Here is a 25464-nt window from a genome sequence, read left to right as displayed (position 1 = left end):
TGCAGTGCTGTAAGTCCAGAGAGTGCACTGGCACCACTGGGGATGTACTGCAGTGAGTCCAGAGAGTGCACTGGCACCACTGGGGATGCAGTGCAGTGAGTCCAGAGAGTGCACTGGCACCACTGGGGATGCACTGCAGTGAGTCCAGAGAGTGAACTGGCACCACTGATGATGCACTGCAGTGAGTGCAGAGAGTACACTGGCAAAATTGGGGATGTACTGCAGTGAGTCCAGAGAGTGCACTGGCACCACTGGGGATGCAGTGCTGTGAGTCCAGAGAGTGCACTGGCACCACTGGGGATGCAGTACAGTGAGTCCAGAGAGTGCACTGGCACCACTGGGGATGCACTGCAGAGACTCCAGAGAGTGCACTGGCACCACTGGGGATGCAGTGCAGTGAGTCCAGAGAGTGCACTGGCACCACTGGGGATGCACAGCAGTGAGTCCAGAGAGTGCACTGGCACCACTGGGGATGCACTGCAGTGAGTGCAGAGAGTGCACTGGCACCACTGGTGATGCACTGCAGTGAGTCCAGAGAGTGCACTGGCACCACTGGGGATGCAGTGCAGTGAGTCCACAGAGTGCACTGGCACCACTGGGGATGCAGCGCAGTGAGTCCAGAGAGTGCACTGGCACCACTAGGGATGCAGTGGAGTGAGTCCAGAGAGTGCACTGGCACCACTGGGGATGCAGTGCAGTGACTCCAGAGAGTGCACTGGCACCACGGGGGATGCACTGCAGTGAGTCCAGAGAGTGCACTGGCACCACTGGGGATGCACTTCAGTGAGTCCAGAGAGTGCACTGGCACCACTCTGGATGCAGTGCGGTGAGTCCAGAGAGTGCACTGGCACCACTGGGGATGCAGTGCAGTGAGTCCAGAGAGTGCACTGGCACCACTGGGGATGCACTGCAGTGACTCCAGAGAGTGCACTGGCACCACTGGTGATGCAGTGCAGTGAGTCCAGAGAGTGCACTGGCACCACTGGGGATGCACTGCAGTGACTCTAGAGAGTGCACTGGCACCACTCTGGATGCAGTGCGGTTAGTCCAGAGAGTGCACTGGCACCACTGTGGATGCAGTACAGTGAGTCCACAGAGTGCACTGGCACCACTGGGGATGCAGTGCAGTGAGTCCAGAGAGTGCACTGGCATCACTGGGGATGCAGTGCAGTGAGTCCAGAGAGTGCACTGGCACCACTGGGGATGCAGTACAGTGACTCCAGAGAGTGAACTGGCACCACTGGGGATGCACTGCAGTGAGTCCAGAGAGTGCACTGGCACCACTGGGGATGCACTGCAGTGAGTGCAGAGAGTACACTGGCACCACTGGGGATGTACTGCAGTGAGTCCAGAGAGTGCACTGGCACCACTGGGGATGCAGTACAGTGAGTCCACAGAGTGCACTGGCACCACTGGGGATGCACTGCAGAGACTCCAGAGAGTGCACTGGCACCACTGGGGATGCAGTGCAGTGAGTCCAGAGAGTGCACTGGCACCACTGGGGATGCACTGCAGTGAGTCCAGAGAGTGCACTGGCACCACTGGGGATGCACTGCAGTGAGTCCAGAGAGTGCACTGGCACCACTGGGGATGCAGTGCATTTAGTCCAGATAGTGCACTGGCACCACTGGGGATGCAGTGCAGTGAGTCCAGAGAGTGCACTGGCACCACTGGGAATGCACTGCGGTGAGTCCAGAGAGTGCACTGGCACCACTGGGGATGCACTGCAGTGAGTCCAGAGAGTGCACTGGCACCACTGGGGATGCAGTGTAGTGAGTGCAGAGAGTGCACTGGCACCTTGGGGATGCAGTGCAGTGAGTCCAGAGAGTGCATTGGCACCACTGGGGATGCACTGCAGTGAGTCCAGAGAGTGCACTGGCACCACTGGGGATGCACTGCAGTGAGTCCATAGAGTGCACTGGCACCACTGGGGATGCACTGAAATGGCTCCTGAGAGTGCACTGGCCCCACTGGGGATGCAGTGCAGTGAGTCCAGAGAGTGCACTGGTACCACTGGGGATGCAGTGCTGTGAGTCCAGAGAGTGCACTGGCACCACTGGGGATGCAGTGCTGTGAGTCCAGAGAGTGCACTGGCACCACTGGGGATGCAGTGCAGTGAGTCCAGAGAGTGCACTGGCACCACTGGGGATGCACTGTAGTGAGTCCAGAGAGTGCACTGGCACCACTCTGGATGCAGTGCAGTGAGTCCAGAGAGTGCTCTGGATCAATTGGGGATGCAGTTCAGTTAGTCCAGAGAGTGCACTGGCACCACTGGGGATGCAGTACAGTGACTCCAGAGAGTGAACTGGCACCACTGGGGATGCACTGCAGTGAGTCCAGAGAGTGCACTGGCACCACTGGGGATGCACTGCAGTGAGTGCAGAGAGTACACTGGCACCATTGGGGATGTACTGCAGTGAGTCCAGAGAGTGCCCTGGCACCACTGGGGATGCAGTGCAGTGAGTCCAGAGAGTGCACTGGCACCACTGGGGATGCACTGCAGTGACTCCAGAGAGTGCACTGGCACCACTGGGGATGCACTGCAGAGACTCCAGAGAGTGCGCTGGCACCACTGGTGATGCACTGCAGTGAGTCCAGAGAGTGCACTGGCACCACTGGGGATGCAGAGCAGTGAGTCCAGAGAGTGCACTGGCACCACTGGGGAAGCACTGCAGTGACTCCAGAGAGTGCACTGGCACCACTGGGGATGCAGAGCAGTTAGTCCAGAGAGTGCACTGGTACTACTGGGGATTCAGCGCAGTGAGTCCAGAGAGTGCACTGGAACCACTGGGGATGCAGTGCTGTAAGTCCAGAGAGTGCACTGGCACCACTGGGGATGCACTGCAGTGAGTCCAGAGAGTGCACTGGCACCACTGGGGATGCAGTGCGGTGAGTCCAGAGAGTGCACTGGCACCACTGGGGATGCAGTGCAGTGAGTCTAGAGAGTGCACTGGCACCACTCTGGATGCAGTGCGGTGAGTCCAGAGAGTGCACTGGCACCACTGTGGATGCAGTACAGTGAGTCCACAGAGTGCACTGGCACCACTGGGGATGCACTGCAGTAACTCCAGAGAGTGCACTGGCACCACTGGGGATGCAGTGCAGTGACTCCAGAGAGTGCACTGGATCAATAGGGGATGCAGTTCAGTTAGTCCAGAGAGTGCACTGGCACCACTGGGGATGCAGTGCAGTGAGTCCAGAGAGTGCACTGGCACCACTGGGGATGCACTGCAGTGAGTGCAGAGAGTACACTGGCACCATTGGGGATGTACTGCAGTGAGTCCAGAGAGTGCACTGGCACCACTGGGGATGCAGTACAGTGAGTCCACAGAGCGCACTGGCACCACTGGTGATGCACTGCAGAGACTCCAGAGAGTGCACTGGCACCACTGGGGATGCAGTGCAGTGAGTCCAGAGAGTGCACTGGCACCACTGGGGATGCACTGCAGTGTGTCCAGAGAGTGCACTGTCAGCACTGGGGATGCAGTGCAGTGAGTCCAGAGAGTGCACTGTCAGCACTGGGGATGCAGTGCAGTGAGTCCAGATAGTGCACTGGCACCACTGGATATGTAGTGCAGTGAGTCCACAGAGTGCACAGGCACCATTGGGGATGCACTGCAGTGAGTCCAGAGAGTGCACTGGCACCACTGGGGATGCAGTGCAGTGAGTCCAGAGAGTGCACTGGCCCCACTGGGGATGCACTGCAGTGAGTCCAGAGAGTGCACTGGCCCCACTGGGGATGCAGTGCAGTGAGTCCAGAGATTGCACTGGCACCACTGGGGATGCAGCGCAATGACTACAGAGAGTGCACTGGCACCACTGGGGATGCAGTGCAGTGAGTCCAGAGAGTGCACTGGCACCACTGGGGATGCAGTGCAGTGAGTCCAGAGAGTGCACTGGCACCACTGGGGATGCAGTGCAGTGAGTCCAGAGAGTGCACTGGCACCACTATGGATGCAGTGCGGTGAGTCCAGAGAGTGCACTGGATCAACTGGAGATGCAGTTCACTTAGTCCAGAGAGTGCACTGGCACCACTGGGGATGCACTGCAGTGAGTCCAGAGAGTGCCCTGGCACCACTGGGGATGCTCTGCAGTGAGTCCAGAGAGAGCACTGGCACCACTGGGGATGCACTGCAGTGAGTCCAGAGAGTGCACTGGCATCACTGGGGATGCAGTGCGGTGAGTCCAGAGAGTGCACTGGCACCACTCTGGATGCAGTGCGGTGAGTCCAGAGAGTGCACTGGCACCCTGGGGATGCAGTACAGTGAGTCCAGAGAGTGCACTGGCACCACTGGGAATGCACTGCAGAGACTCTAGAGAGTGCTCTGGCACCACTGGGGATGCAGTGCAGTGAGTCCAGAGAGTGCACTGGCACCACTGGGGATGCAGTGCAGTGACTCCAGAGAGTGCAATGGCACCACTGGGGATGCAGTGCAGTGAGTCCAGAGAGTGCACTGGCACCACTGGGGATGCAGTACAGTGAGTCCACAGAGTGCACTGGCACCACTGGGGATGCAGTGTAGCGAGTCCAGAGAGTGCACTGGCACCACTGGAGATGCACTGCAGAGACTCCAGAGAGTGCACTGGCACCACTGGGGATGCACTGCAGTGAGTCTAGAGAGTGCACCGGCACCAATGGGGATGCAGTGCAGTGAGTCCAGAGAGTGCACTGGCACCACTGGGGAAGCACTGCAGTGACTCCAGAGAGTGCACTGGCACCACTGGGGATGCAGCGCAGTGAGTCCAGAGAGTGCACTGGCACCAAATGGGGATGCAGTGCTGTAAGTCCAGAGAGTGCACTGGCACCACTGGGGATGTACTGCAGTGAGTCCAGAGAGTGCACTGGCACCACTGGGGATGCACTGCAGTGAGTCCAGAGAGTGCACTGGCACCACTGGGGATGCAGTGTAGTGAGTGCAGAGAGTGCACTGGCACCTTGGGGATGCAGTGCAGTGAGTCCAGAGAGTGCATTGGCACCACTGGGGATGCACTGCAGTGAGTCCAGAGAGTGCACTGGCACCACTGGGGATGCACTGCAGTGAGTCCATAGAGTGCACTGGCACCACTGGGGATGCACTGAAATGGCTCCTGAGAGTGCACTGGCCCCACTGGGGATGCAGTGCAGTGAGTCCAGAGAGTGCACTGGTACCACTGGGGATGCAGCGCAATGACTACAGAGAGTGCACTGGCACCACTGGGGATGCAGTGCTGTGAGTCCAGACAGTGCACTGGCACCACTGGGGATGCAGTGCAGTGAGTCCAGAGAGTGCACTGGCACCACTGGGGATGCACTGTAGTGAGTCCAGAGAGTGCACTGGCACCACTCTGGATGCAGTGCAGTGAGTCCAGAGAGTGCTCTGGATCAATTGGGGATGCAGTTCAGTTAGTCCAGAGAGTGCACTGGCACCACTGGGGATGCAGTACAGTGACTCCAGAGAGTGAACTGGCACCACTGGGGATGCACTGCAGTGAGTCCAGAGAGTGCACTGGCACCACTGGGGATGCACTGCAGTGAGTGCAGAGAGTACACTGGCACCATTGGGGATGTACTGCAGTGAGTCCAGAGAGTGCCCTGGCACCACTGGGGATGCAGTGCAGTGAGTCCAGAGAGTGCACTGGCACCACTGGGGATGCACTGCAGTGACTCCAGAGAGTGCACTGGCACCACTGGGGATGCACTGCAGAGACTCCAGAGAGTGCGCTGGCACCACTGGTGATGCACTGCAGTGAGTCCAGAGAGTGCACTGGCACCACTGGGGACGCAGAGCAGTGAGTCCAGAGAGTGCACTGGCACCACTGGGGAAGCACTGCAGTGACTCCAGAGAGTGCACTGGCACCACTGGGGATGCAGAGCAGTGAGTCCAGAGAGTGCACTGGTACTACTGGGGATTCAGCGCAGTGAGTCCAGAGAGTGCACTGGAACCACTGGGGATGCAGTGCTGTAAGTCCAGAGAGTGCACTGGCACCACTGGGGATGCACTGCAGTGAGTCCAGAGAGTGCACTGGCACCACTGGGGATGCAGTGCGGTGAGTCCAGAGAGTGCACTGGCACCACTGGGGATGCAGTGCAGTGAGTCTAGAGAGTGCACTGGCACCACTCTGGATGCAGTGCGGTGAGTCCAGAGAGTGCACTGGCACCACTGTGGATGCAGTACAGTGAGTCCACAGAGTGCACTGGCACCACTGGGGATGCACTGCAGTAACTCCAGAGAGTGCACTGGCACCACTGGGGATGCAGTGCAGTGACTCCAGAGAGTGCACTGGATCAATAGGGGATGCAGTTCAGTTAGTCCAGAGAGTGCACTGGCACCACTGGGGATGCAGTGCAGTGAGTCCAGAGAGTGCACTGGCACCACTGGGGATGCACTGCAGTGAGTGCAGAGAGTACACTGGCACCATTGGGGATGTACTGCAGTGAGTCCAGAGAGTGCACTGGCACCACTGGGGATGCAGTACAGTGAGTCCACAGAGCGCACTGGCACCACTGGTGATGCACTGCAGAGACTCCAGAGAGTGCACTGGCACCACTGGGGATGCAGTGCAGTGAGTCCAGAGAGTGCACTGGCACCACTGGGGATGCACTGCAGTGTGTCCAGAGAGTGCACTGTCAGCACTGGGGATGCAGTGCAGTGAGTCCAGAGAGTGCACTGTCAGCACTGGGGATGCAGTGCAGTGAGTCCAGATAGTGCACTGGCACCACTGGATATGTAGTGCAGTGAGTCCACAGAGTGCACAGGCACCATTGGGGATGCACTGCAGTGAGTCCAGAGAGTGCACTGGCACCACTGGGGATGCAGTGCAGTGAGTCCAGAGAGTGCACTGGCCCCACTGGGGATGCACTGCAGTGAGTCCAGAGAGTGCACTGGCCCCACTGGGGATGCAGTGCAGTGAGTCCAGAGATTGCACTGGCACCACTGGGGATGCAGCGCAATGACTACAGAGAGTGAACTGGCACCACTGGGGATGCAGTGCAGTGAGTCCAGAGAGTGCACTGGCACCACTGGGGATGCAGTGCAGTGAGTCCAGAGAGTGCACTGGCACCACTGGGGATGCAGTGCAGTGAGTCCAGAGAGTGCACTGGCACCACTATGGATGCAGTGCGGTGAGTCCAGAGAGTGCACTGGATCAACTGGGGATGCAGTTCACTTAGTCCAGAGAGTGCACTGGCACCACTGGGGATGCACTGCAGTGAGTCCAGAGAGTGCCCTGGCACCACTGGGGATGCTCTGCAGTGAGTCCAGAGAGAGCACTGGCACCACTGGGGATGCACTGCAGTGAGTCCAGAGAGTGCACTGGCATCACTGGGGATGCAGTGCAGTGAGTCCAGAGAGTGCACTGGCACCACTGGGGATGCAGTGCAGTGAGTCCAGAGAGTGCACTGGCACCACTGGGAATGCAGTGCAGTGAGTCCAGAGAGTGCACTTGCACCACCCTGGATGCAGGGCGGTGAGTCCAGAGAGTGCACTGGCACCACTGTGGATGCAGTACAGTGAGTCCACAGAGTGCACTGGGACCACTGGGGATGCACTGCAGTGAGTCCAGAGAGTGCACTGGCACCACTGGGGATGCAGTGCAGTGAGTCCAGAGAGTGCACTGGATCAAATGGGGATGCAGTTCACTTAGTCCAGAGAGTGCACTGGCACCACTGGGGATGCAGTGCAGTGAGTCCAGAGAGTGCACTGGCACCACTGGGGATGCACTGCAGTGACTCTAGAGAGTGCACTGGCACCACAGGGGATGCAGTGCAGTGAGTCCAAAGAGTGCACTGGCACCACTGGGGATGCACTGCAGTGAGTCCAGAGAGTGCACTGGCACCACTGGGGATGCAGTGCAGTGAGTCCAGAGAGTGCACTGGCACCACTGGGGATGCAGTGCAGTGAGTCCAGAGAGAGCACTGGCACCACTGGGGATGCAGAGCAGTGAGTGCAGAGAGTGCACTGGCACCACTGGGGATGCACTGCAGTGAGTCCAGAGAGTGCACTGGCACCACTGGGGATGCACTGCAGTGAGTCCAGAGAGTGCACTGGCACCACTGGGAATGCAGTGCAGTGAGTCCAGAGAGTGCACTGGCACCACTCTGGATGCAGTGCGGTGAGTCCAGAGAGTGCACTGGCACCACTGTGGATGCAGTACAGTGAGTCCACAGAGTGCACTGGCACCACTGGGGATGCACTGCAGTGAGTCCAGAGAGTGCACTGGCACCACTGGGGATGCAGTGCAGTGACTCCAGAGAGTGCACTGGATCAATTGGGGATGCAGTTCAGTTAGTCCAGAGAGTGCACTGGCACCACTGGGGATGCAGTGCAGTGAGTCCAGAGAGTGCACTGGCACCACTGGGGATGCAGCGCAGTGAGTCCAGAGAGTGCACTGGCACCAAATGGGGATGCAGTGCTGTAAGTCCAGAGAGTGCACTGGCACCACTGGGGATGCACTGCAGTGAGTCCAGAGAGTGCACTGGCACCACTGGGGATGCAGTGCAGTGACTCCAGAGAGTGCACTGGCACCACTGGGGATGCACTGCAGTGAGTCCAGAGAGTGCACTGGCACCACTGGGGATGCACTGCAGTGACTCTAGAGAGTGCATTGGCACCACTGGGGATGCAGTGCAGTGAGTCCAGAGAGTGCACTGGCACCACTGGGGATGCACTGCAGTGAGTCCAGAGAGTGCACTGGCACCACTGGTGATGCAGTGCAGTGAGTCCAGAGAGTGCACTGGCACCACTGGGGGTGCAGTGCAGTGAGTCCAGAGAGAGCACTGGCACCACTGGGGATGCAGTGCAGTGAGTCCAGAGAGTACACTGGCACCACTGGGGATGCACTGCAGTGATTCCAGAGAGTGCAGTGGCACCACTGGGAATGCAGTGCAGTGAGTCCAGAGAGTGCACTGGCACCACTCTGTATGCAGTGCGGTGAGTCCAGAGAGTGCACTGGCACCACTGTGGATGCAGTACAGTGAGTCCACAGAGTGCACTGGGACCACTGGGGATGCAGTGCAGTGAGTCCAGAGAGTGCACTGGCACCACTGGGGATGCAGTGCAGTGAGTCCAGAGAGTGCACTGGCACCACTGGGGATGCAGTACAGTGACTCCAGAGAGTGAACTGGCACCACTGGGGATGCAGTGCAGTGAGTCCAGAGAGTGCACTGGCACCACTGGGGATGCACTGCAGTGAGTGCAGAGAGTACACTGGCACAATTGGGGATGTACTGCAGTGAGTCCAGAGAGTGCAATGGCACCACTGGGGATGCAGTGCTGTGAGTGCAGAGAGTGCACTGGCACCACTGGGGATGCAGTACAGTGAGTCCACAGAGTGCACTGGCACCACTGGGGATGCACTGCAGAGACTCCAGAGAGTGCACTGGCACAACTGGGGATGCAGTGCAGTGAGTCCAGAGAGTGCACTGGCACCACTGGGGATGCACTGCAGTGAGTCCAGAGAGTGCACTGGCACCACTGGGGATGCAGTGCAGTGTGTCCAGAGAGTGCACTGGCACCACTGGGGATGCACTGCAGTGAGTCCAGAGAGTGCACTGGCACCACTGGGGATGCAGTGCAGTGACTACATAGAGTGCACTGGCCCCACTGGGGATGCAGTGCAGTGAGTCCAGAGAGTGCACTGGCACCACTGGGGATGCAGTGCAGTGAGTCCACAGAGTGCACTGGCACCACGGGGGATGCACTGCAGTGAGTCCAGAGAGTGCACTGGCACCACTGGGGATGGACTGCAGTGAGTCCAGAGAGTGCACTGGCACCACCCTGGATGCAGTGCGGTGAGTCCAGAGAGTGCACTGGCACCACTGGGGATGCAGTGCAGTGAGTCCACAGAGTACACTGGCACCACTGGGGATGCACTGCAGTGACTCCAGAGAGTGCACTGGCACCACTGGTGATGCAGTGCAGTGAGTCCAGAGAGTGCACTGGCACCACTGGGGATGCACTGCAGTGACTCTAGAGAGTGCACTGGCACCACTCTGGATGCAGTGCGGTGAGTCCAGAGAGTGCACTGGCACCACTGTGGATGCAGTACAGTGAGTCCACAGAGTGCACTGGCACCACTGGGGATGCAGTGCAGTGAGTCCAGAGAGTGCACTGGCACCACTGGGGATGCAGTGCAGTGAGTCCAGAGAGTGCACTGGCACCACTGGGGATGCAGTACAGTTACTCCAGAGAGTGAACTGGCACCACTGGGGATGCACTGCAGTGAGTCCAGAGAGTGCACTGACACCACTGGGGATGCACTGCAGTGAGTGCAGAGAGTACACTGGCACCATTGGGGATGTACTGCAGTGAGTCCAGAGAGTGCACTGGCACCACTGGGGATGCAGTACAGTGAGTCCACAGAGTGCACTGGCACAACTGGGGATGCACTTCTATGCCTCCAGAGAGTGCACTGGCACCACTGGGGATGCAGTGCAGTGAGTCCAGAGAGTGCACTGGCACCACTGTTGATGCACTGCAGTGAGTCCAGAGAGTGCACTGGCACCACTGGGGATGCAGTGCAGTGAGTCCAGAGAGTGCACTGGCACCACTGGGGATGCAGTGCATTGAGTCCAGATAGTGCACTGGCACCACTGGGGATGCAGTGCAGTGAGTCCAGAGAGTGCACTGGCACCACTGGGAATGCACTGCTGTGAGTCCAGAGAGTGCACTGGCACCACTGGGGATGCACTGCAGTGAGTCCAGAGAGTGCACTGGCACCACTGGGGATGCACTGAAATGACTCCTGAGAGTGCACTGGCCCCACTGGGGATGCACTGCAGTGAGTCCAGAGAGTGCACTGGTACCACTGGGGATGCAGCGCAATGACTACAGAGAGTGCACTGGCACCACTGGGGATGCAGTGCTGTGAGTCCAGAGAGTGCACTGGCACCACTGGGGATGCAGTGCAGTGAGTCCAGAGAGTGCACTGGCACCACTGGGTATGCAGTGCAGTGAGTCCAGAGAGTGCACTGGCACCACTGGGGATGCAGTGCAGTGAGTCCAGAGAGTGCACTGGCACCACTGGGGTTGCAGTGCAGTGAGTCCAGAGAGTGCACTGGATAAATTGGGGATGCAGTTCAGTTAGTCCAGAGAGTGCACTGGCACCACTGGGGATGCAGTGCAGTGAGTCCAGAGAGTGCATTGGCACCACTGGGTTGCAGTACAGTGACTCCAGAGAGTGAACTGGCACCACTGGGGATGCACTGCAGTGAGTCCAGAGAGTGCACTGGCACCACTGGGGATGCACTGCAGTGAGTGCAGAGAGTACACTGGCACCATTGGGGATGTACTGCAGTGAGTCCAGAGAGTGCACTGGCACCACTGGGGATGCACTGCAGAGACTCCAGAGAGTGCGCTAGCACCACTGGGGATGCACTGCAGTGACTCTAGAGAGTGCACTGGCACCACTGGTGAAGTACTGCAGTGACTCCAGAGAGTGCACTGGCACCACTGGGGATGCAGAGCAGTGAGTCCAGAGAGTGCACTGGCACCACTGGGGAAGCACTGCAGTGACTCCAGAGAGTGCACTGGCACCACTGGGGATGCAGACCATTGAGTCCAGAGAGTGCACTGGCACTACTGGGGATTCAGCGCAGTGAGTCCAGAGAGTGCACTGGCACCACTGGGGATGCAGTGCTGTAAGTCCAGAGAGTGCACTGGCACCACTGGGGATGCACTGCAGTGAGTCCAGAGAGTGCACTGGCACCACTGGGGATGCAGTGCGGTGAGTCCAGAGAGTGCACTGGCACCACTGGGGATGCAGTGCAGTGAGTCCAGAGAGTGCACTGGCACCACTGGGGATGCACTGCAGTGAGTCCAGAGAGTGCACTGGCACCACTGGGGATGCACTGCAGTGACTCTAGAGAGTGCACTGGCACCACTGGGGATGCAGTGCAGAGAGTCCAGAGAGTGCACTGGCACCACTGGGGATGCACTGCAGTGAGTCCAGAGAGTGCACTGGCACCACTGGTGATGCAGTGCAGTGAGTCCAGAGAGTGCACTGTCAGCACTGGGGATGCAGTGCAGTGAGTCCAGAGAGAGCACTGGCACCACTGGGGATGCAGTGCAGTGAGTCCAGAGAGTGCACTGGCACCACTGGGGATGCACTGCAGTGAGTCCAGAGAGTGCACTGGCCCCACTCTGGATGCAGTGCGGTGAGTCCAGAGAGTGCACTGGCACCACTGTGGATGCAGTACAGTGAGTCCACAGAGTGCACTGGTACCACTGGGGATGCACTGCAGTGACTCCAGAGAGTGCACTGGCACCACTGGGGATGCAGTGCAGTGAGTCCAGAGAGTGCACTGGCACCACTCTGGATGCAGTGCGGTGAGTCCAGAGAGTGCACTGGCACCACTGTGGATGCAGTACAGTGAGTCCACAGAGTGCACTGGCACCACTGGGGATGCACTGCAGTAACTCCAGAGAGTGCACTGGCACCACTGGGGATGCACTGCAGTGAGTCCAGAGAGTGCACTGGCACCATTGGGGATGTACTGCAGTGAGTCCAGAGAGTGCACTGGCACCACTGGGGATGCAGTACAGTGAGTCCACAGAGTGCACTGGCACCACTGGTGATGCACTGCAGAGACTCCAGAGAGTGCACTGGCACCACTGGGGATGCAGTGCAGTGAGTCCAGAGAGTGCACTGGCACCACTGGGGATGCAGTGCAGTGAGTCCAGATAGTGCACTGGCACCACTGGGGATGTAGTGCAGTGAGTCCAGAGAGTGCACTGGCACCACTGGTGATGCACTGCAGTGAGTCCAGAGAGTGCACTGGCACCACTGGGGATGCACTGCAGTGAGTCCAGAGAGTGCACTGGCACCACTGGGGATGCACTGCAGTGAGTCCAGAGAGTGCACTGGCCCCACTGGGGATGCAGCGCAATGCCTCCAGAGAGTGCACTGGCACCACTGGGGATGCAGTGCAGTGAGTCCAGAGAGTGCACTGGCACCACTGGGGATGCAGTGCAGTGAGTCCAGAGAGTGCACTGGCACCATTGGGGATGCAGTGCGGTGAGTCCAGAGAGTGCACTGGTGCCACTGGGGATGCAGTACAGTGAGTCCACAGAGTGCACTGTCACCACTGGGGATGCACTGCTATGCCTCCAGAGAGTGCACTGGCACCACTGGGGATGCAGTGCAGTTTGTCCAGAGAGTGCACTGGCACCACTGGGGATGCAGTACAGTGAATCCAGAGAGTGCACTGGCACCACTGGGGATGCACTGCAGTGAGTCCATAGAGTGCACTGGCACCACTGGGGATGCAGTACAGTGACTCCAGAGAGTGAACTGGCACCACTGGGGATGCACTGCAGTGAGTCCAGAGAGTGCACTGGCACCACTGGGGATGCACTGCAGTGAGTGCAGAGAGTACACTGGCACCATTGGGGATGTACTGCAGTGAGTCCAGAGAGTGCACTGGCACCACTGGGGATGCAGTGCAGTGAGTCCAGAGAGTGCACTGGCACCACTGGGGATGCAGTATAGTGAGTCCATAGAGTGCACTGGCACCACTGGGGATGCTCTGCAGAGACTCCAGAGAGTGCACTGGCACCACTGGAGATGCACTGCAGTGACTGTAGAGAGTGCACCGGCACCACTGGGGATGCAGTGCAGTGAGTCCAGAGAGTGCACTGGCACCACTCTGGATGCAGTGCGGTGAGTCCAGAGAGTGCACTTGCACCACTGTGGATGCAGTACAGTGAGTCCACAGAGTGCACTGGGACCACTGAGGATGCACTGCAGTGACTCCAGAGAGTGCACTGGCACCACTGGTGATGCAGTGCAGTGAGTCCAGAGAGTGCACTGGATCAACTGGGGATGCAGTTCACTTAGTCCAGAGAGTGCACTGGCACCACTGGGGATGCACTGCAGTGAGTCCAGAGAGTGCACTGGCACCACTGGGCATGCAGTACAGTGAGTCCACAGAGTGCATTGGCACCACTGGGGATGCACTGCAGAGACTCCAGAGAGTGCACTGGCACCACTGGGGATGCAGTGCAGTGAGTCCAGAGAGTGCACTGGCACCACTGGGGATGCAGTGCAGTGAGTCCAGAGAGTGCACTGGCACCACTGGGGATGCAGTGCAGTGAGTCCACAGAGTGCACTGGCACCACTGGGGATGCACTGCAGAGACTCCAGAGAGTGCACTGGCACCACTGGGGATGCAGTGCAGTGAGTCCAGAGAGTGCACTGGCACCACTGGGGATGCAGTGTAGTGCGTCCAGAGAGTGCACTAACACCACTGGGGATGCAGTGCAGTGAGTCCAGAGAGTGCACTGGCACCACTGGGGTTGCAGTGCAGTGAGTCCAGATAGTGCACTGGCACCACTGTGGATGCAGTGCAGTGAGTCCAGAGAGTGCACTGGCACCACTGGGAATGCACTGCTGTGAGTCCAGAGAGTGCACTGGCACCACTGGGGATGCAGTGCAGTGAGTCCAGAGAGTGCACTGGCACCACTGGGGATGCAGTGTAGTGAGTGCAGAGAGTGCACTGGCACCTTGAGGATGCAGTGCAGTGAGTCCAGAGAGTGCATTGGCACCACTGGGGATGCACTGCAGTGAGTCCAGAGAGTGCACTGGCACCACTGGGGATGCACTGCAGTGAGTCCAGAGAGTGCACTGGCACCACTGGGGATGCACTGAAATGACTCCTGAGAGTGCACTGGCCCCACTGGTGATGCAGTGCAGTGAGTCCATAGAGTGCACTGGTACCACTGGGGATGCAGCGCAATGACTACAGAGAGTGCACTGGCACCACTGGGGATGCAGTGCTGTGAGTCCAGAGAGTGCACTGGCCCCACTGGGGATGAAGTGCAGTGAGTCCAGAGAGTGCACTGGCACCACTGGGGATGCAGTGCAGTGACCCCAGAGAGTGCCCTGGCACCCCTGGGGATGCACTGCAGTGACTCCAGAGAGTGCACTGGCACCATTGGGATGCAGTGCAGTGAGTCCAGAGAGTGCACTGGCACCACTCCGGATGCAGTGCGGTGAGTCCAGAGAGTGCACTGGCGCAACTGTGGATGCAGTACAGTGAGTCCAGAGAGTGCACTGGCACCACTGGGGATGCAGTGCAGTGAGTCCAGAGAGTGCACTGGCACCACTGGGGATGCACTGCAGAGACTCCAGAGAGTGCACTGGCACCACTGGGGATGCACTGCAGTGACTCTAGAGAGTGCACTGGCACCACTGGGGAAGCACTGCAGTGACTCCAGAGAGTGAACTGGCACCACTGGGGATGCAGAGCAGTGAGTCCAGAGAGTGTACTGGCACCAATGTAGAAGCACTGCAGTGACTCCAGAGAGTGCACTGGCACCACTGGGGATGCAGAGCAGTGAGTCCAGAGACTGCACTGGCACTACCGGAGATTCAGCGCAGTGAGTCCAGAGAGTGCACTGGCACCACTGGGGATGCACTGCAGAGACTCCAGAGAATGCACTGGCACCACTGGGGATGCAGTGCAGTGAGTCCAGAGAGTGCACTGGCACCACTGTTGATGCACTGCAGTGAGTCCAGAGAGTGCGCTGGCACCACTGGGGATGCAGTGCAGTGAGTCCAGAGAGTGCACTGGCACCACTGGGGATGCACTGCAGTGAGTGCAGAGAGTGCACTGGCACCACTGGGGATGCACTGCAGTGACTCTAGAGAGTGCACTGTCAGCACTGGGGATGCAGTGCAGTGAGTCCAGAGAGTGCACTGGCACCACTGGAGATGCACTGCAGTGAGTCCAGAGAGTGCACTGGCACCACTGGTGATGCAGTGCAGTGACTCCAGAGAGTGCACTGGCACCACTGTGGATGCAGTGCAGTGAGTCCAGAGAGAGCACTGGCACCACTGGGGATGCAGTGCAGTGAGTCCAGAGAGTGCACTGGATCAATTGGGGATGCAGTACAGTTAGTCCAGAGAGTGCACTGGCACCACTGGGAATGCAGTGCAGTGAGTCCAGAGAGTGCACTGGCACCACTCTGGATGCAGTGCGGTGAGTCCAGAGAGTGCACTGGCACCACTGTGGATGCAGTACAGTGAGTCCACAGAGTACACTGGCACCACTGGGGATGCACTGCAGTGACTCCAGAGAGTGCACTGGCACCACTGGTGATGCAGTGCAGTGAGTCCAGAGAGTGCACTGGCAGCACTGGGGATGCACTGCAGTGACTCCAGAGAGTGCACTGGCACCACTGGGGATGCAGTGCAGTGAGTCCAGAGAGTGCACTGGATCAATTGGGGATGCAGTTCAGTTAGTCCAGAGAGTGCACTGGCACCACTGGGGATGCACTGCAGTGAGTCCAGAGAGTGCACTGGCACCACTCTGGATGCAGTGCGGTGAGTCCAGAGAGTGCACTGGCACCACTGGGGATGCACTGCAGTGAGTCCAGAGAGTGCACTGGCACCACTGGGGATGCACTGCAGTGAGTGCAGAGAGTACACTGGCACCATTGGGGATGTACTGCACTGAGTCCAGAGAGTGCACTGGCACCACTGGGGATGCAGTACAGTGAGTCCAGAGAGTGCACTGGCACCACTGGGGATGCACTGCAGAGACTCCAGAGAGTGCACTGGCACCACTGGGGATGTAGTGCAGTGAGTCCAGAGAGTGCACTGGTACCTATGGGGATGCAGTGCAGTGAGTCCAGAGAGTGCACTGGAACCACTGGGGATGCAGTGCAGTGACTCCAGAGAGTGCACTGTCACCACTGGTGATGCAGTGCAGTGAGTCCAGAGAGTGCACTGGCACCACTGGGGATGTAGTGCAGTGAGTCCAGAGAGTGCACTGGCACCACTGGGGATGCACTGCAGTGAGTCCAGAGAGTGCACTGGCACCACTGGGGATGCACTGCAGTGAGTGCAGAGAGTGCACTTGCACCTTGGGGATGCAGTGCAGTGAGTCCAGAGAGTGAATTGGCACCACTGGGGATGCAGTGCAGTGAGTCCAGAGAGTGCACTGGCACCACTGGGGATGCACTGCAGTGAGTCCATAGAGTGCACTGGCACCACTGGGGATGCAGTGCAGTGAGTCCAGAGAGTGCACTGGCACCACTTGGGATGTAGTGCAGTGAGTCCAGAGAGTGCACTGGCACCAATGGGGATGCACTGCAGTGAGTCCAGAGAGTGCACTGGCACCACTCTGGATGCAGTGCGGTGAGTCCAGAGAGTGCACTGGCACCACTCTGGATGCAGTGCGGTGAGTCCAGAGAGTGCACTGGCACCCTGGGGATGCAGTACAGTGAGTCCACAGAGTGCACTGGCACCACTGGGGATGCACTGCAGAGACTCTAGAGAGTGCTCTGGCACCACTGGGGATGCAGTGCAGTGAGTCCAGAGAGTGCACTGGCACCACTGGGGATGCAGTGCAGTGACTCCAGAGAGTGCGATGGCACCACTGGGGATGCAGTGCAGTGAGTCCAGAGAGTGCACTGGCACCACTGGGGATGCAGTACAGTGAGTCCACAGAGTGCACTGGCACCAATGGGGATGCAGTGCAGTGAGTCCAGAGAGTGCACTGGCACCACTGGGGAAGCACTGCAGTGAGTCCAGAGAGTGCACTGGCACCACTGGGGATGCAGCGCAGTGAGTCCAGAGAGTGCACTGGCACCAAATGGGGATGCAGTGCTGTAAGTCCAGAGAGTGCACTGGCACCACTGGGGATGCACTGCAGTGAGTCCAGAGAGTGCACTGGCACCACTGGGGATGCAGTGCAGTGACTCCAGAGAGTGCACTGGCACCACTGGGGATGCACTGCAGTGAGTCCAGAGAGTGCACTGGCACCACTGGGGATGCACTGCAGTGAGTCCAGAGAGTGCACTGGCACCACTGGGGATGCACTGCAGTGAGTCCAGAGAGTGCACTGGCACCACTGGTGATGCAGTGCAGTGAGTCCAGAGAGTGCACTGGCACCACTGGGGATGCAGTGCAGTGAGTCCAGAGAGAGCACTGGCACCACTGGGGATGCAGTGCAGTGAGTCCAGAGAGTGCACTGGCACCACTGGGGATGCACTGCAGTGAGTCCAGAGAGTGCAGTGGCACCACTGGGAATGCAGTGCAGTGAGTCCAGAGAGTGCACTGGCACCACTCTGGATGCAGTGCGGTGAGTCCAGAGAGTGCACTGGCACCACTGGGGATGCAGTACAGTGAGTCCACAGAGTGCACTGGGACCACTGGGGATGCACTGCAGTGAGTCCAGAGAGTGCACTGGCACCACTGGGGATGCAGTGCAGTGAGTCCAGAGAGTGCACTGGCACCACTGGGGATGCAGTACAGTGACTCCAGAGAGTGAACTGGCACCACTGGGGATGCACTGCAGTGAGTCCAGAGAGTGAACTGGCACCACTGGTGATGCACTGCAGTGAGTGCAGAGAGTACACTGGCAAAATTGGGGATGTACTGCAGTGAGTCCAGAGAGTGCACTGGCACCACTGGGGATGCAGTGCTGTGAGTCCAGAGAGTGCACTGGCACCACTGGGGATGCAGTACAGTGAGTCCAGAGAGTGCACTGGCACCACTGGGGATGCACTGCAGAGACTCCAGAGAGTGCACTGGCACCACTGGGGATGCAGTGCAGTGAGTCCAGAGAGTGCACTGGCACCACTGGGGATGCACAGCAGTGACTCCAGAGAGTGCACTGGCACCACTGGGGATGCACTGCAGTGAGTGCAGAGAGTGCACTGGCACCACTGGTGATGCACTGCAGTGAGTCCAGAGAGTGCACTGGCACCACTGGGGATGCAGTGCAGTGAGTCCAGAGAGTGCACTGGCACCACTGGGGATGCAGCGCAGTGAGTCCAGAGAGTGCACTGGCACCACTAGGGATGCAGTAGAGTGAGTCCAGAGAGTGCACTGGCACCACTGGGGATGCAGTGCAGTGACTCCAGAGAGTGCACTGGCACCACGGGGGATGCACTGCAGTGAGTCCAGAGAGTGCACTGGCACAACTGGGGATGCACTTCAGTGAGTCCAGAGAGTGCACTGGCACCACTCTGGATGCAGTGCGGTGAGTCCAGAGAGTGCACTGGCACCACTGGGGATGCAGTGCAGTGTGTCCAGAGAGTGCACTGGCACCACTGGGGATGCACTGCAGTGACTCCAGAGAGTGCACTGGCAACACTGGGGATGCAGTGCAGTGAGTCCACAGAGTGCACTGGCACCACTGGGGATGCAGTGCAGTGAGTCCAGAGAGTGCACTGGCACCACTGGGGATGCACTGCAGTGACTCTAGAGAGTGCACTGTCAGCACTGGGGATGCAGTGCAGTGAGTCCACAGAGTGCACTGGCACCACTGGGGATGCACTGCAGTGAGTCCAGAGAGTGCACTGGCACCACTGGTGATGCAGTGCAGTGACTCCAGAGAGTGCACTGGCACCACTGTGGATGCAGTGCAGTGAGTCCAGAGAGAGCACTGGCACCACTGGGGATGCAGTGCAGTGAGTCCAGAGAGTGCACTGGATCAATTGGGGATGCAGTACAGTTAGTCCAGAGAGTGCACTGGCACCACTGGGGATGCACTGCAGTGAGTCCAGAGAGTGCACTGGCACCACTGGGGATGCAGTACAGTGACTCCAGAGAGTGAACTGGCACCACTGGGGATGCACTGCAGTGAGTCCAGAGAGTGCACTGGCACCACTGGGGATGCACTGCAGTGAGTGCAGAGAGTACACTGGCACCATTGGGGATGTACTGCACTGAGTCCAGAGAGTGCACTGGCACCACTGGGGATGCAGTACAGTGAGTCCAGAGAGTGCACTGGCACCACTGGGGATGCACTGCAGAGACTCCAGAGAGTGCACTGGTACCACTGGGGATGTAGTGCAGTGAGTCCAGAGAGTGCACTGGTACCTATGGGGATGCAGTGCAGTGAGTCCAGAGAGTGCACTGGAACCACTGGGGATGCAGTGCAGTGACTCCAGAGAGTGCACTGTCACCACTGGTGATGCAGTGCAGTGAGTCCAGAGAGTGCACTGGCACCACTGGGGATGTAGTGCAGTGAGTCCAGAGAGTGCACTGGCACCACTGGGGATGCACTGCAGTGAGTCCAGAGAGTGCACTGGCACCACTGGGGATGCACTGCAGTGAGTGCAGAGAGTGCACTTGCACCTTGGGGATGCAGTGCAGTGAGTCCAGAGAGTGAATTGGCACCACTGGGGATGCACTGCAGTGAGTCCAGAGAGTGCACTGGCACCACTGGGGATGCACTGCAGTGAGTCCATAGAGTGCACTGGCACCACTGGGGATGCAGTGCAGTGAGTCCAGAGAGTGCACTGGCCCCACTGGGGATGCAGTGCAGTGAGTCCAGAGATTGCACTGGCACCACTGGGGATGCAGCGCAATGACTACAGAGAGTGCACTGGCACCACTGGGGATGCAGTGCAGTGAGTCCAGAGAGTGCACTGGCACCACTTGGGATGCAGTGCAGTGAGTCCAGAGAGTGCACTGGCACCAATGGGGATGCACTGCAGTGAGTCCAGAGAGTGCACTGGCACCACTCTGGATGCAGTGCGGTGAGTCCAGAGAGTGCACTGGCACCACTCTGGATGCAGTGCGGTGAGTCCAGAGAGTGCACTGGCACCCTGGGGATGCAGTACAGTGAGTCCACAGAGTGCACTGGCACCACTGGGGATGCACTGCAGAGACTCTAGAGAGTGCTCTGGCACCACTGGGGACGCAGTGCAGTGAGTCCAGAGAGTGCACTGGCACCACTGGGGATGCAGTGCAGTGACTCCAGAGAGTGCGATGGCACCACTGGGGATGCAGTGCAGTGAGTCCAGAGAGTGCACTGGCACCACTGGGGATGCAGTACAGTGAGTCCACAGAGTGCACTGGCACCAATGGGGATGCAGTGCAGTGAGTCCAGAGAGTGCACTGGCACCACTGGGGAAGCACTGCAGTGACTCCAGAGAGTGCACTGGCACCACTGGGGATGCAGCGCAGTGAGTCCAGAGAGTGCACTGGCACCAAATGGGGATGCAGTGCTGTAAGTCCAGAGAGTGCACTGGCACCACTGGGGATGCACTGCAGTGAGTCCAGAGAGTGCACTGGCACCACTGGGGATGCAGTGCAGTGACTCCAGAGAGTGCACTGGCACCACTGGGGATGCACTGCAGTGAGTCCAGAGAGTGCACTGGCACCACTGGGGATGCACTGCAGTGACTCTAGAGAGTGCATTGGCACCACTGGGGATGCAGTGAAGTGAGTCCAGAGAGTGCACTGGCACCACTGGGGATGCACTGCAGTGAGTCCAGAGAGTGCACTGGCACCACTGGTGATGCAGTGCAGTGAGTCCAGAGAGTGCACTGGCACCACTGGGGATGCAGTGCAGTGAGTCCAGAGAGAGCACTGGCACCACTGGGGATGCAGTGCAGTGAGTCCAGAGAGTGCACTGGCACCACTGGGGATGCACTGCAGTGAGTCCAGAGAGTGCAGTGGCACCACTGGGAATGCAGTGCAGTGAGTCCAGAGAGTGCACTGGCACCACTCTGGATGCAGTGCGGTGAGTCCAGAGAGTGCACTGGCACCACTGTGGATGCAGTACAGTGAGTCCACAGAGTGCACTGGGACCACTGGGGATGCACTGCAGTGAGTCCAGAGAGTGCACTGGCACCACTGGGGATGCAGTGCAGTGAGTCCAGAGAGTGCACTGGCACCACTGGGGATGCAGTACAGTGACTCCAGAGAGTGAACTGGCACCACTGGGGATGCACTGCAGTGAGTCCAGAGAGTGAACTGGCACCACTGGTGATGCACTGCAGTGAGTGCAGAGAGTACACTGGCAAAATTGGGGATGTACTGCAGTGAGTCCAGAGAGTGCACTGGCACCACTGGGGATGCAGTGCTGTGAGTCCAGAGAGTGCACTGGCACCACTGGGGATGCAGTACAGTGAGTCCAGAGAGTGCACTGGCACCACTGGGGATGCACTGCAGAGACTCCAGAGAGTGCACTGGCACCACTGGGGATGCAGTGCAGTGAGTCCAGAGAGTGCACTGGCACCACTGGGGATGCACAGCAGTGACTCCAGAGAGTGCACTGGCACCACTGGGGATGCACTGCAGTGAGTGCAGAGAGTGCACTGGCACCACTGGTGATGCACTGCAGTGAGTCCAGAGAGTGCACTGGCACCACTGGGGATGCAGTGCAGTGAGTCCAGAGAGTGCACTGGCACCACTGGGGATGCAGCGCAGTGAGTCCAGAGAGTGCACTGGCACCACTAGGGATGCAGTGGAGTGAGTCCAGAGAGTGCACTGGCACCACTGGGGATGCAGTGCAGTGACTCCAGAGAGTGCACTGGCACCACGGGGGATGCACTGCAGTGAGTCCAGAGAGTGCACTGGCACAACTGGGGATGCACTTCAGTGAGTCCAGAGAGTGCACTGGCACCACTCTGGATGCAGTGCGGTGAGTCCAGAGAGTGCACTGGCACCACTGGGGATGCAGTGCAGTGAGTCCAGAGAGTGCACTGGCACCACTGGGGATGCAGTGCAGTGAGTCCAGATAGTGCACTGGCACCACTGGGGATGTAGTGCAGTGAGTCCAGAGAGTGCACTGGCACCACTGGTGATGCACTGCAGTGAGTCCAGAGAGTGCACTGGCACCACTGGGGATGCACTGCAGTGAGTCCATAGAGTGCACTGGCACCACTGGGGATGCACTGCAGTGAGTCCAGAGAGTGCACTGGCCCCACTGGGGATGCAGCGCAATGCCTCCAGAGAGTGCACTGGCACCACTGGGGATGCAGTGCAGTGAGTCCAGAGAGTGCACTGGCACCACTGGGGATGCAGTGCAGTGAGTCCAGAGAGTGCACTGGCACCATTGGGGATGCAGTGCGGTGAGTCCAGAGAGTGCACTGGTGCCACTGGGGATGCAGTACAGTGAGTCCACAGAGTGCACTGTCACCACTGGGGATGCACTGCTATGCCTCCAGAGAGTGCACTGGCACCACTGGGGATGCAGTGCAGTTTGTCCAGAGAGTGCACTGGCACCACTGGGGATGCAGTACAGTGAATCCAGAGAGTGCACTGGCACCACTGGGGATGCACTGCAGTGAGTCCATAGAGTGCACTGGCACCACTGGGGATGCAGTACAGTGACTCCAGAGAGTGAACTGGCACCACTGGGGATGCACTGCAGTGAGTCCAGAGAGTGCACTGGCACCACTGGGGATGCACTGCAGTGAGTTCAGAGAGTACACTGGCACCATTGGGGATGTACTGCAGTGAGTCCAGAGAGTGCACTGGCACCACTGGGGATGCAGTGCAGTGAGTCCAGAGAGTGCACTGGCACCACTGGGGATGCAGTATAGTGAGTCCATAGAGTGCACTGGCACCACTGGGGATGCTCTGCAGAGACTCCAGAGAGTGCACTGGCACCACTGGAGATGCACTGCAGTGACTGTAGAGAGTGCACCGGCACCACTGGGGATGCAGTGCAGTGAGTCCAGAGAGTGCACTGGCACCACTCTGGATGCAGTGCGGTGAGTCCAGAGAGTGCACTTGCACCACTGTGGATGCAGTACAGTGAGTCCACAGAGTGCACTGGGACCACTGAGGATGCACTGCAGTGACTCCAGAGAGTGCACTGGCACCACTGGTGATGCAGTGCAGTGAGTCCAGAGAGTGCACTGGATCAACTGGGGATGCAGTTCACTTAGTCCAGAGAGTGCACTGGCACCACTGGGGATGCACTGCAGTGAGTCCAGAGAGTGCACTGGCACCACTGGGCATGCAGTACAGTGAGTCCACAGAGTGCATTGGCACCACTGGGGATGCACTGCAGAGACTCCAGAGAGTGCACTGGCACCACTGGGGATGCAGTGCAGTGAGTCCAGAGAGTGCACTGGCACCACTGGGGATGCAGTGCAGTGAGTCCAGAGAGTGCACTGGCACCACTGGGGATGCACTGCTGTGAGTCCAGAGAGTGCACTGGCACCACTGGGGATGCAGAGCAGTGAGTCCACAGAGTGCACTGGCACCACTGGGGATGCACTGCAGAGACTCCAGAGAGTGCACTGGCACCACTGGGGATGCAGTGCAGTGAGTCCAGAGAGTGCACTGGCACCACTGGGGATGCAGTGTAGTGCGTCCAGAGAGTGCACTAACACCACTGGGGATGCAGTGCAGTGAGTCCAGAGAGTGCACTGGCACCACTGGGGTTGCAGTGCAGTGAGTCCAGATAGTGCACTGGCACCACTGTGGATGCAGTGCAGTGAGTCCAGAGAGTGCACTGGCACCACTGGGAATGCACTGCTGTGAGTCCAGAGAGTGCACTGGCACCACTGGGGATGCAGTGCAGTGAGTCCAGAGAGTGCACTGGCACCACTGGGGATGCAGTGTAGTGAGTGCAGAGAGTGCACTGGCACCTTGAGGATGCAGTGCAGTGAGTCCAGAGAGTGCATTGGCACCACTGGGGATGCACTGCAGTGAGTCCAGAGAGTGCACTGGCACCACTGGGGATGCACTGCAGTGAGTCCAGAGAGTGCACTGGCACCACTGGGGATGCACTGAAATGACTCCTGAGAGTGCACTGGCCCCACTGGGGATGCAGTGCAGTGAGTCCATAGAGTGCACTGGTACCACTGGGGATGCAGCGCAATGACTACAGAGAGTGCACTGGCACCACTGGGGATGCAGTGCTGTGAGTCCAGAGAGTGCACTGGCCCCACTGGGGATGAAGTGCAGTGAGTCCAGAGAGTGCACTGGCACCACTGGGGATGCAGTGCAGTGACCCCAGAGAGTGCCCTGGCACCCCTGGGGATGCACTGCAGTGACTCCAGAGAGTGCACTGGCACCATTGGGATGCAGTGCAGTGAGTCCAGAGAGTGCACTGGCACCACTCCGGATGCAGTGCGGTGAGTCCAGAGAGTGCACTGGCGCAACTGTGGATGCAGTACAGTGAGTCCAGAGAGTGCACTGGCACCACTGGGGATGCAGTGCAGTGAGTCCAGAGAGTGCACTGGCACCACTGGGGATGCACTGCAGAGACTCCAGAGAGTGCACTGGCACCACTGGGGATGCACTGCAGTGACTCTAGAGAGTGCACTGGCACCACTGGGGAAGCACTGCAGTGACTCCAGAGAGTGAACTGGCACCACTGGGGATGCAGAGCAGTGAGTCCAGAGAGTGTACTGGCACCAATGTAGAAGCACTGCAGTGACTCCAGAGAGTGCACTGGCACCACTGGGGATGCAGAGCAGTGAGTCCAGAGACTGCACTGGCACTACCGGAGATTCAGCGCAGTGAGTCCAGAGAGTGCACTGGCACCACTGGGGATGCACTGCAGAGACTCCAGAGAATGCACTGGCACCACTGGGGATGCAGTGCAGTGAGTCCAGAGAGTGCACTGGCACCACTGTTGATGCACTGCAGTGAGTCCAGAGAGTGCACTGGCACCACTGGGGATGCAGTGCAGTGAGTCCAGAGAGTGCACTGGCACCACTGGGGATGCACTGCAGTGAGTGCAGAGAGTGCACTGGCACCACTGGGGATGCACTGCAGTGACTC

Source organism: Anser anser (genome assembly GCF_964211835.1).
Source record: "Anser anser genome assembly, chromosome: 9".
NCBI lineage: Eukaryota > Metazoa > Chordata > Aves > Anseriformes > Anatidae > Anser > Anser anser.
The sequence above is the reverse complement of the archived record's forward strand: the minus strand, read 5'-3'. Positions refer to the sequence as shown.